This window comes from Halichoerus grypus, chromosome 4 (assembly GCF_964656455.1).
Source record: "Halichoerus grypus chromosome 4, mHalGry1.hap1.1, whole genome shotgun sequence".
NCBI lineage: Eukaryota > Metazoa > Chordata > Mammalia > Carnivora > Phocidae > Halichoerus > Halichoerus grypus.
The window spans coordinates 45,904,978-45,917,666 of NC_135715.1; positions in this window are offsets into that span (position 1 = coordinate 45,904,978).

The window sequence follows — 12,689 nt, forward strand, 5'->3', positions numbered from 1 at the left end:
GTACACATTCATGCACACACATTTACCCTATGGCATAAACCAGTTTTCAAATGAATGAAGACAGTAACAGTTCTGGGACATGAAATTTCACACTTCTGGTGGAAAGAGAAAGGCTAAGCATGGCTTTGCCAGGTCGTAGCATACCAGATTATGAATTCAGCCAGTTATCAACCAAATTGAAAATATCCAACATTGAATATTAGAAATGATTAGTTCAATTTTATTTTTTCATTGATGAAAATAATACTCAGTACATAATATATGTACGATATGGTACTAGAAACTTTGGGACAGTGGGGCACATAAGGAAGATATATTTCTCTTTATATGAGTACAGTTACTTCAAAGAAGTTTGAAGGACAGTTAGCTACAAAAATGTACTTGAAAGTATCAGTAATACCATGTTATTTATATGGATTTCATTCCATAAATGTCATGATTTATGGAAAGAAATATTAGGTGCAGTAGGCTCACTGAATGCAATAATTTTGACAAAGACACGGCATAAATAGTGAGACGTTATACAATATAGGCATATTGAAAATAAAATATATAAATCACATTAGTACTGTGATAATTGTATTTCACTCTTCCATGAATGATAAAACTAACTCTAACATAAGAAGGTACATGGCCTTATACAAGGTTTTAAATTTCTCATCTAAAGAGTGGGAAGGTTATTCAAAGTGGATGACTAAAATTTCTTTTTGATTCAGAATTCTCCAACACACCATCCATTGTGACAAGAGGGAATAAAAAGACATCAAGAAGCAAGGGCCAATGGTAATTTATGGAGACATAAATTTATTCCTGCTCTGTTGTCCTCCAGAAGGTTTTTTGTTTGTTTGTTTTTTATGAGCTGCTATCCTTCACACTCCTGGTGGCTCCCTCTTCCTGCCCCCACCCACTTATTCCAAGTTGTCTACCTTGCTTTGTTCTGCCTTATCTCAGAGAAGATTTGTGTTTTGTGAACTCTACAACATTCTTAAATAAATTCTCCTTATTCTAGATTTTGTTCTTTGGAAGACTGAGTTTTGTGAGGTCATTTTATAGGAAGAAGGAATAGAGGCAGAAAAAAATGAGGCAAAGACTAGATGGTGTATGATGGGGCATCAGGGAGATTGTGGGGCCTCTGAAGGTCAGGTGGCCCAGAACCCCTCAAGGAGGTTTCTAATATAGGTTTTCCAGCCTCAAGAAGAAAAAAAAATTGTCTTGCCGCAAGTCTAGCACAGACACAGCAGTATCATTGAGCTTGCACTGACTGGTAGACTTGACATCCATAACAGACTGAGGATTCAAGGCCTTCTTTCCTGGGCACCAGCCAGGCCTTCTGGTTTCTCCTGCAACCTCCGAGAAAAGGGATGAGGAGCTGCAGTAATAGTCTGGGGTCAGATTAAAATTGATTTAAAAGAAGAAGAAAGAAAGGAAAAGGGAAACAAAACAATGGCATTCCATCCACATCTGAGTTTTGAACATTTATATCTGCCATATAAGGCAATTCAACCAAACGGGTAAAGTCCTTGTGTAGTAAAATCTGTGTCATAGCTTGATTTCAGCCACTGGAATTGGAGGCAACTGATTTGGAGCGCTACTGTGAGGAAGTGAATGTGGATACTCAAGTCGTTGCTGATTGGAGTTTTACTAGTGGAGTGTGTGTGGGTGTCTGGGTTTGAAAGATGATTCAGAATGAACAGAAGCATAAGATAGAATCCTGGGTACCATCGCAAGCAGCTCACACACAGGGGAAGGCAACACACACAGCTGTTGCCTGCGATAGAAATGGTAATGTACATATTATAGAAATGAGCCCTTCATATGATAGGAACATTTCAGTGTTGGTTACAAAACACTGCTCAGTGATGTAGAGCTAGTGACTTACTGAGTGTCCAAGAGCTGTGGCCTCTGGGGCTATTTGCTCTGCCACGGTCAGGAGTCCTATTGTAGTGATTGTAGCCTAGTGGTCAAAAACATTACAGCAGATTCGAGAGCATTCTGATCACCTGAGAACCACTGTTCAGGCAGATAACAGAAAGCAGTATGGGCTAATTTTAAGATTAAAGACCTTGGTAACGTGGATATTGCTTTGGGTCATGGAATGTGGAAGAAAGCCATTTAGAATAGATGTGAGCAGGCATACAAGTGTGGTGGGCTGCTATAAGCCACATTTGACGGAAGTTTCTGATCTCTTCAGAATTTCCTTCAGAGGCTGATGAAAGAAATGGAAGAAGCAGTATTGTTGATTTTCTTGTGCAAGGGAGACCAGGAAAATACCAGTTTATTCATTGGCACTAGCCTCCAGTCTTGTCATCTTGTGCTAGGGAAGGCTTATCTCAGCTGTGAAAAGTCCTGGCTGATACTTTGCAGGAAAGCCAAGGATGAAACCTTACTGCAGTCCTTTTCAACACTTGTTCTTCCAAGTTCCCCACCCTTCTGGCACTCATGCAAACACAAATCACGGTTATCTAGAATAATCCCTTCTTCCCAGTGTGTTTATTAGTTGGAGAACACTTGTATTTTCAGCCTGTCATTGTACTAGCTCCTGTATAGTTTCTGGAGATCGCTGCAGCAGTAGCTATACAAGTCTTTTTTAGTTCTTCTGTGAGTGAAACTGCCTGTGCCTTTTAATCCATCCCCATGTGGAAGCTTCTTGCTTCAGGTGTAGTTACTGCTCTCTGAAACAGTGTCCCAGTCTAGCGTTCACGGCTAGATTTCAGTTGCCTTTTGCTTCATGCTCTTTAGGGAGTCCTGTCCCTATTACTGACCCCTCTGTTCTAGCAGGGAGGCCAGGTCTTCCCTTTCCCACAAGGAAAAGTAGGACTGATAAGGTATAAGTATTTGGAGACCAACAGTTCAGCGGTATTGGCAAGCTGTTTGTGAAAATCTGAGACTGTCCAGTAGCCACCATGTAAATCACTTGATTTCATTATGATGTAACAATTTACCATAAAAACAGGGAAGCTTGTGTAGATCATATTTTTTTAATTCAGAAAGTCTTAATTACGGAGAAATATTTTTCCATTCTAAAGGCTGCAATTAATGCTGCAATGGCTCTCTGCCTTGTCAACTTTAGAGTGTAGGGAACATTTCCAGAAATACAGCAGACTTGCTGGCTGTGTCTCTTGTTTATAAAATACTTTATGCATTGACATTTAGAAATTTCTATTTACTTGATCTCAGATGGTCATATATTACATAAAAGAAAATTAGAAACGATTATAACTTTTCCCAAGTCAGGGAAAATTCAATATCTAGTGCATTGTGCATTTTTCCTGTGCGCCATTAAAAAATACATTTCTAAGTTCCAGTTGCCTTTCTAACTTTACCACTGGTAATGATGATGGACTTTGTGATTTTCTAGCAGCAACCCTGATTGTAATCCAATTCAGCCATTTGCCCTTACATTCTTATGTTTTGTAACAAAAATATGGGTACTCGAATTTGCTAGAAAGTGTACTCATATTGTGTGGATTGCCTTTCTTTAGATAGATGCTTTTGAGATTCTTATTAGGAAAAAAAAATCACAGTAAGAAATTATAAAAGTAAAGACAAGAAAGTGAAAAATATGTAAAGCCTTTGAAATGAGCTAGAGGTAGTAGATGGGATTTTTGAGGATGAAGTCAAAGAAAATATAATGATCAATACTGATGAAGGAGGGCATTGCTAAATATGTCCTTTTTTTTTTTTTTTAGTCAAACACATTACATAAGGTGGAAATTGAACTTTTGAGGCTTGTGTTAACATTCTACTGTTCAGCTTTACCAAGGTAAGGAACAAAGGGAGAAATGTGTAACAGCAAAAGAGCTGTAATATGATAAGACTGTCATCAGCTAGATATTTCATCTGTCAGTCCTCCACCAAATGACAGTGGTTTTAATACACTAATTATTTGGGCAAGATATGGCCCTTATTTCAAAAATCCATTTCACATTTAGTCATACACCTTTTGTGGATAGAGACAGTGGTTTGCTTGGCACTGCCTCAGTAATAGATCTTTGAATCCTTTTGTTTGTGGTTTGTAGCAAGAGCCCATTGTCATTTCTGCTCAGTACTGAGACAAGGCAAAGTCTTTCCATTTCTCATTACTGAAGGAAGTACAGTGGTATTATGGCACTGGCTTAAAAAACTTATTTGTAAGAGTAAATCAGATTTTAATTTTTTTCTTAACTGATCTTGCAACATTATTCTTTTCACATGCTGAATATGCTTTTGCCATCATTTTTCTATACTAGTTTATGATTTAAGGTAGCTCTGTGAATACTTATTTGTTCAATATGTGCTCACTAATAACCTACTTTGTATCAGGCACTTTTCTTCATACCAAATTAAATATAAATATCAGGGAAAAAATTCGTTAGGTGATTTCATTAATGTTGATTTAAAAAAAAAAGTCCTTTTTTTTTGTAGTTAAGAGTGAAACAAAGGAAAGACACTTCTTGGGAAACATTTTCATTTCAGTACATAGGAGAACCATTAGGAAATTTAATTTGTTTCTGATAAATAATATTTAAAATTATAGGAAGCAAAACTCACAAAATTTAGCAAATGGTCCTAATAACCTGTTGCGTTGCAATAACTAATGATCGTAACAAGCTCTACAAATAATTTCTCCAGTGTTTTATTGAGCTGTCAAAATTGTCTTTCTGAGTTTGACTTTGGCTCAGTTGTGGATACCTGCACTCTAAGATTTAACCTGCTCAGCAAGGCATGACTGTCAATCTGTCAGAGCCACTCGGCTCCCAAGCAGACTACTCGTAGGGTTCTACAATAATCCATTATTATTGGGAGGGTATGTGAGGTATTAGATCATATAAGCATTTTATTGCTGGAGTTTAATTCTATAAATTCCTCATCCATTATTTGAAAAGTTAACAAAGAAGGGACTTATTTTACCCTCCCATCTCTCACAAAATATAACGAATTAATTTATATCAGGTTAATATTCTCAAATTCCTTTTAATAGGAGTTCCTATTTTATTTTATTATTATTTTTTAGCTTTATTCATGCAGACAATATCATCTGCTTGTCTATTACACTCACTCTGAGTAAGTATTGTGAGATTCTTTCATGGATGCTAAGGATGGATATGATTTGAGAAAAATAAAGCAAGACTGAATAACCTATATATGAATAGACTAGGAATTGGCATTCAAAAAGCAAGTGACATGTCATGGGACACCAGATGATTGACTTTGAAACATAGTTATGATCTTAAGGGTTTTACTTCTTCTTACCTTTTTTAGTATGGTTTGCCTTGGTTGTAGGTTTCAAATGTCAGGATCTGCATCTATGTGGTTTTCTTTTTTATATCATCATGTACATTCATTTTACTTTTTGTGATTGTTTAAGTTATGTCTTTCCCAAGATGTTGTATGTTTCCTGAAGGCAGTATCTTTTTATGCTACTGCTATATTCTGTGTACTTAGTGCAGTGCCTGCCACATAGTAAGCCCTGAAAATTATGTTAGAAAGAACAAATTAATTGTTTAAAAACTGTAATTATTTTCTCATGGAGAATGAGGATTATTATGTCAAATATTATTATTGCTCTCACATCAACATATATTATTTTCTTCCTGAAATGTGAAATCCACAAGAAAATAGATTAAAAGCACTGTCCCCTTAGGGGAGAAAGTAGAAATTTAAAAAAAAAAAAAAAGTGAATATACAAAGTATTGTTAAGTGTACTTTATAAATATAAATTCATTTTGTTATGAACTCCATCCCCAAAGAAAATATATTTTATATATTAGGTGTCTTTGAGATCATGTGTGTTAAATTTAAATTTATTTAAATAATTGAGCACTTGAACGAAATAATTTGATATTAATTTAGCTAATTATCATGCATTATAATTAGAATATTTTTCTAGGAAAGAAAATATCATAAGGAACAGGAACAGAATGAGAGTAGAATAAAAATAAGAGAATTTTATATTTATGAAGCATTTTTCAGTTTATTGATCACACTCCCACACATTTTCTCATGTTATCTTCACAAAAACTCTGTGGCAAAGCAAGATTCATTATCCTCATTTTTAGAAACTGAGTCTCAAGCTTATAGTCTCAATTCATGGCAAAATAAGCTAATGAGTGCAGGAAGCAGGGCTCAAGCTCATTTCTGCTGTTCTCAAATCCCATCATTTTCTATCAAGAGATCTTATGTTTCAGGAGCAGATATTCTGTAGAGGACCTGCTAGCCAGTGTAAGTGCTCATTTTCAGAAAACAGGAAAAAGGGGACAAAAAGGTTAAAATCCACCCTAAACATAGTGTCACACTGCTTAATCGAGTTCTGAGCGATCACTGGCAGCAGTTTGTGCTTCCTCACTACTTCAATTTTATCATTTCCCTATCTTAAATAGATGCTTATCCTTGATTGACACATTTCTCAACTCTTATATGAACATTTTAAAAATTGAGTTTAAGAATTTTCAAACATTGATTTCTTTCGTTCATGTCTTTTGTGAAGTCTTCAACCCCACATTCAAACCTAAATTGGGGATTCCTTCCCATTGCTGACAGATTATCTCGTCATTTTCAGAGAGTACTTACCAATTATACTTTAATTGTTTGCGTCTCTTTCTCACTTAACTGTAAAGTCTTAGAATTTAGTTTATTTAAACATCAAAGGAACAATATGCATACCGGGGACTAAGCTAAATGCTGAAGACCTAGAGCTGAGAGCAAGGACCTCTTTATTCATCTTTATCTTCAAATTCAAAAGATGAATTCATCATAGGGGGAAAACAGGCACACACAGAGATAGGCCATCCCGTGCAATGTGGAGGGTTGTGGAGGTAAAGACTGGCACTGAATCTGTAGTATATGCTGTGGACAGGGGTCAGGGACTACTTGGTTTCTCAACAGGAATGGCAGACTGTTACCTACTTTCTATAGCCAAAGAATCCTGCATCTGTTTGGTGAAACCAAAATACACTGTTCCTTGAAAGCCAGTCTAGATGTATTGATTGGCAGTAGAAATAACCAGATCATGGGAGAGATTTTTGTTTCGTTTTGTTTTATCCCAGCTAGCTGGAAATTCCCATTGTTGACCAGGCTGTACAACAATTGCAGGGAAATCTTATTAAGTGGATTGATTTCTTGCAGGGAAATTTTATTAAATATATTGATTAAATATATAAATATATTAATCTCTAGAAATTATGATGAAGAATTCTTAGATGGAATGCAAGATTTGTATTTTCTAAAAGATTTTCCAAAAGGTGATTCTGATGTAAATTAAATTTAAGAGACAAAGCCTGGGTAATCTGAATTACTTTAAGCAGATAAATCACATGTTCAAATTAGATTGTAGGTAGATCCATCTATTAGAAGGACGGAGTATGAAAACTAGATGCAAGAAAGTTTTAACCTTGAGAGTCCAAACTATGAAAAGCCTCAAAAACTTACTATTCCAAATCTGCATAACAGCTACTAGGGAGCTTCAAGTAAACTCACTAGGACCTTATGCCTAGCCACAGGGAACTGCTGCTTAGAATGGCTCTTATCACACATGGAACTCTCTCAGAGAGCTGGCAACATCCCATGAGCATGAATAAACATCAGAGAGATGCCATCTCATAAACAGGCAAAAGCATTTGTGAACACAGCAGTAGCTCTGCATGTCCACACTTATCTTAGTGATTATAAGAATTATTCTTACCTTCCCTTCTTGGCCATCCCTTTTTACAGTCATAATCATTCTCACACTACTCTGTGCATCCCTGTACATCCCAATCCCCATTCATTTCCCATCTCTGGAAGACTAGCTCAGTGACTATTATATTCTTGCCTATATATTCATCCTTTTCTTAGATTAGTCCCTCCACATTTTTTGCGTTAATTAAAACTTAAGGATACTGTTCTTTTTTAGCTCTCTCAAATAGAGACTCTTCTTTTGTATCTTCATGAATCTCTAGATGTGAGGACATGGGAAGTTTCTTCCTCATTCATTATTGTCCTTTCTCTCTCTCTTTGCTCTCTAATTTCTTGTCTTTTCTTGCCCAACTGGATTCTGAGATCCATTACTTCAGCCTTTCTCTTAGATATATTCTCAGATCTCTTTCCTCTTATTTTTTTTCCTCTTACAGTACTAGCAAACTCCAGACCTGAGTGAACTTTCATATTTTTGCCTGTATGACTTCACTCAACAGCCAAATGCTGATGGAGAACATCACAACATTCAGCTGCTTTAACAATTAAATTACTATTCTTGCTGTTCCCTTACTTCATTTCTCCAGTGAGCTTACTTTCTTACTCTTACAGCTGACCCCATAGCTTCTCACTGCTACAGCTCCACTCTCCCTTAGACACTTCTTCTTTTAACTGTCAGCTGATGACCTCACTCCAATCAAGGCCACCATCATATTTTTACCAGGATTGCTGCAACAGTCTGTGGGGTACTATCTTTGATTCCATACTCAGCATCGTAAACCCACACTTCTGTTTGTTGCAAAAATGTGCTTTGAATTATATTACTTGACTGTTTAAAATCTTTCAAGGGCTTCCCCCTATATGTAGAATAAAATCTGAACTTATATTCATACCCTTCTAAGAGCTACATATCTGGCCCTTCCTGTTTCTTCAAATTCATGGTTCTCTAGATATCATGGTGCTATTTTAAATATGCCAAGCTTTGTCCAGCCTTGGGTGTTTTTCTTTGCTTGGAATGTTCCTTGCCAGCATTCTGTCACTACCAAGATATGACTAGAATTTTCTCTTCCTTTACATCTCAGAAAAATGTCTCCTTTTCAGCCAGGATTTCTTTAACCACCTTACCTAAAGTAGTCCTTGACACTTTTAGTCCCTATATCAGCCCCCTGTTTGTTTCTTACATAGTAGGGAAAAAAAGGCCATACAATCCTAATTCAGATGTAATGAAACTGCAATCTGTTTCTGTTTTCTGCCCACCCCTCTCTTGCTCCTGTCTTTATAAATGTGCTTGGGGAGGGAGCTGCTAAGTTCTTATCTTCTCTTGGAGTGGGATATTTATTTATCTCTCTTTTGACTGTACTTATCACATCATGGCAGAGTTTTAATGTATGTATTAAACTTCAGAGTCTTTAAATTTTGTGCTTACTAAATTTATCTCCCCCACTATAATAGCAAGGAATTAATAAGGACAGGGACTACTTCACTCTCATTCAACATTTATGTATTCAGTACCTAGTACTAGATATTGTGTGAATATATATATATATTCAGCATTTCATCATCTTTTTGCTTCTTAGAGTTATGGGTTCAGAAGTAGAATTCCAAAAATTAGACTTGCACAGATTATTTTATGCCTCAAGTCTTTTATATACCTCTGGCTATAAGCCAACTGCTATTTAAGTAGATTGAGTAAAACACTATTTCTATAACATGTTAGTATATAGTTATCTCTATAGAGAAAAAAATCTGGCCAACTTAATTTGACAAATGCTGGTTTTAAACAGGTAAGTAGATTTCTTTACCACAGAAATTCTCAAATTGATATGTGAAGATGTCTTGCAAAATTCCGATTGGGTATGCTTATGTGGCCTTGAAACCCTCATTTATTTTTTAGACTAGTGTTTCATGGTACTAATATATAAAATACATTAGTTTAGTAAACTCTGCCCTAAACTCTTTTTCTAATACTCATATTAATAAATTGATAAAATTGCTAGTAGTCCATAGCTTTCAATTCTTTGAAGTTTTAATGGAGGACAAGAATTATTCCTTTTCCAGTTTAATTCTGGTTTTCAATATTTTCAATAGAAAAAGATTTGGGTTACCAGTTTTAGCTTACCTAGTTGCAATAGGAAAAAAGGATTCCACACCCTACTGCTATAGGCTATTTCTCTAACCCCTGTCCCCACTCTAGAGGGGCACATGGCTCTGTCTGTGTTAATTCCTTGTTATGGCTTAGAAGAGCCTAGCAGAGCACTCTGACCTGGTTATGTCAGCCCATCAGTCACCCATCAGCTCCAAATTGCTTAGGTGATTGATAGACTATCCTAAGGTGCGGGTCTTCACTTCCTCTAAGGCTGGAATGCAAAATTAGCTAGTCTCACTTTATTGTCTACTTCATTTTTATCTTTCTAATAATTTCTAAGAATATCCATATAAACTCTATTCTCCATCCTCTAGATTAAAAAAAAAAAAAAGGAAAAAACAAATGAAGTGAAAGGTAATTTTTTTCTTACCTCATGAATAGAAACCATGTTTTCTGAAGACAAAAATACATTTATAGTCTATGAGTAAGGTGTATTATGCTGCTTATTCCCAGGGTATAAGAATTCTAATAATCTCATAGACATATTGTTCTAACGAAAATAGTATTGAATAGATTTTACACCAATTTGTTTTGAGTGAACATTTATTGATGGTATATATTTGCCTCATTTATATATCTTATATACTCTTTTAAAACATTATATATATATTTTAAAGATTTTATTTATTTGAGAGAGAGAGAGAGAGCATAAGCAGAGGGAGTAGCAGGGAGAGGGAGAGGGAGAAGCAGGCTCCCTGCCAAGCAGGGAGTCTGAACCGGGGCTCAATCCCAGGACCCTGGGATCATGACCTAAGCTGAAGGCAGATGCTTAACCGACTGAGTCACCCAGGTGCCCCTAAAACATTTTATATTTATATATCTTCTTATGAACATTGTATATCTGGTCATCATCTTTAATATTTTTACATATGGGGGCGTGTGGGTGGCTCAGTTGGTAAGTGTCTGACTCTGGATTTCGGCTCAGCTTATGATCTCAGGGTTGTGAGATCGAGCCCCACATTGGGCTCCATGCTTAGCACAGAGTCTTTTTTTTTTTTTTTTAAAGATTTTATTTATTTTTTGACAGAGAGAGAGACAGCGAGAGAGGGAACACAAGCAGGGGCAGTGGGAGAGGGAGAAGCAGGCTTCCCGCGGAGCAGGGAGCCCGATGCGGGGCTCGATCCCAGGACCCTGGGATCATGACCTGAGCTGAAGGCAGACGCTTAACGACTGAGCCACCCAGGCGCCCCTAGCACAGAGTCTTCTTAAGATTCTCTCTTGTGGGATTTAGTCATATTAATGTGTGTGATTGTAATTCCGGAATGTTCCTGTGTATAGTGTGCTATATTTTTTATCTGTTTATTTTTTATTGTTATGTTAATCACCATACATTACATCATTAGTTTTTGATGTAGTGTTCCATGATTCATTGTTTGCGTATAACATCCAGTGCTCCATGCAGAACGTGCCCTCTTTAATACCCATCACCAGGCTAACCCATCCCCTCACCCCCCTCCCTTCTAGAACCCTCAGTTTGTTTCTCAGAGGGTTCTCATGGTTCGTCTCCCCCTCCAGTTTTATTTATACATTTTGCTGTTGATAAACTTTTAGATTATTTTGTCTTCTCTGTCTCTTTCTTTCTCTTTTTTCTGTGTTAAACAATGAGATTATACAAATTCCTGTACATATTTCCTGGTACACATGTGTGAGTGGAGTTGCTGATTCATGGGGTATGAGATGGTCCATTCATTAATTTAAATATTCAATTCTTTTCAAAAGAGGTTTCATGCATTTACATTTCTACCAGCAGGGCATGATAATTTCTGGATGAATTTTCCTATTTTCTGTATCCTTACTAAAACAGTACACGTTTCTTACTTTTTGCTGAAGTGGGAGTATTTCTATATCTCATGGTGGTTTAATTTGCACTCTCTTTACAAATGAGGTTGATTATATTTTCTAACATTTGAAGGCCATTTATTTTTCTCTGAGAGCTACTTCCATTTCTGTTTTTTGTATTGTCTTTCTCCTACCTATTGTAGGAATTCTTTATCTAATCTTGAGACTAGTCTTGATGTATCTTGCAAAAGTATCACAGTTTGTGGTTGAAATTTTCAGGCTTTTTAGCATCTTTTGATTAATGGAATTCTAAATTTAATTTATTACCGTTTATCAGTATTTTTCTTTGTGGTTTGTACCACAAAGTACAAAAAACAAAGAACAAAGTTTGAAAAACTTCAAAATTTTTGTTTAATTCTGTAATGATACAGAGTTTCCCCTATATTATCTTTGGAAATTAAATTTTGTGAATGGTATGAGGTAAGCGTCCTATTTTTTCTCATGTGGGTAAGCAGTTTTTCCAGCACTGGCTAGATAGTCCATCCTTTTACAGTGATCTATAATATTGCTTTTTGTCTGCCCCATTGTCTGTCTTTATTGTGTCCAGTACACAACATAGATTATAGATCATATAAATCTTTCTAACTATTAATGCAAGTTTGTCCAGTCAGTTTCTTCTTCATGAAACACTTGGCTATACTTGTTTTTTTAACCTCCATTAACATTTTGAATCAACATGACAAGTTACCTCAAAACAAGACAAAACAAAACAAAACAAAACCCCGAACAAACAAATATTGTTGGCATTTGATAAGAAGTTCATTGAATCTATAGACATATTTGAGAAGAAATGATATATCACCATTTTGGTATTAATGTTTTTTCAGTAACATTTTATATCTGAGTCTGGTGATTTTTGTGGAATGATTTTTTTTTTAAAGATTTTATTTATTTATTTGACAGAGAGAGAGAGAGAGAGACAGTGAGAGAGGGAACACAAGCAGGGTGAGTGTGAGAGAGAGAAGCAGGCTTCCGGCTGAGGAGGGAGCCCAATGTGGGGCTCGATCCCAAGACCCTGGGATTATGACCTGAGCCGAAGGCAGACACTTAATGA